Here is a 1,113-nt window from a genome sequence, read left to right as displayed (position 1 = left end):
ACATACTTTCCCTTTTCCTTTATCCTTGGCTAAGGCTTTTTCAGCGTCTGAGGGAAGATAGATACGTCCACTTCTGGTTATCCGACTATCCTCAACAACATTGGTGACTTCTATATGTTGCTTAGTTGTTTCTGAATTCTCTCCACTATAGATCCATGGTACTGCTTTAAATGTTTTGTAAGGGAAAGGTTGTGGTTTCTCTTCTGCTCCAGGCCTCACTCCATCCTACTTATGACTGGCACCCATCGAGTTATTTGTGGGTGTAACTGAGCATTATCCGGAATGTTGAATACAGGTTCATATCGAGTAATTGATGGCCTCATAGTCCTTCTCATGTCTTCCTCACTTCTAGTGGTAGCGTTAACAGCTTGATACGAAGGCCCCCTCTCTATTGTGATCAACCTCATATCCAACATTTTCTGCAACAAGATCTTAAATTCTGGACACTCCTCTAGGGTATGACCCACTTCGCCATGTAACTCACAATCAGTTGAGTTTTCATCTTCCACCATCTTTTCCACCATCCCACGCTTGCACATCTCTTGAAAAATTACCCTTATGGGTGTTTTTACTTCATTTGCCTCCCAAACGAATGCTCTACCCCGAGCCTCCTCTACAACATTCACACCCTGATTACCATGATTAGGTAATGGATTTCTGCCACGTCTGTCACAGTAGGCTTGAAATGTAGTTGTTTGGCATTGATTAGGTTTTGTACCTTATGCTTCAGAGCCTTACAATGTTCGATAGAGTGGCCAATGATTCCAAAGTGGTACTCGCAGGTAACATTGGTATTAAACCAAGCCCCAAGTGATTCAGGCATTGTTCCTACTATACGGCTTATCATTCTCTCCCTTAACAGATGATCGTACAGTTCTGCATAAGATATAGGTATGGGATCGAATTTTGGGCCTCTTCTTTCGGGATTTGGGTAATTGCGGTTTTGGGTTTGATTTTGGTAGGCCTGTGTTTGGTTGTGGTTTTGACGGGGTTGGTAGGGTTGTGTTTGGTTATAATTTTGGCGGTTGTTATTGTGGGTTGTGTAGTTGGGCTGTGTGGAAGGTGTGGCAATGTAAGAGGCCTGGTATTTAGGGTTTTGGGCTTTGTATCCTT

The sequence above is a fragment of the Lupinus angustifolius genome, chromosome LG04 (genome assembly GCF_001865875.1).
Source record: "Lupinus angustifolius cultivar Tanjil chromosome LG04, LupAngTanjil_v1.0, whole genome shotgun sequence".
NCBI lineage: Eukaryota > Viridiplantae > Streptophyta > Magnoliopsida > Fabales > Fabaceae > Lupinus > Lupinus angustifolius.
This window is presented reverse-complemented; position numbering follows the sequence as displayed.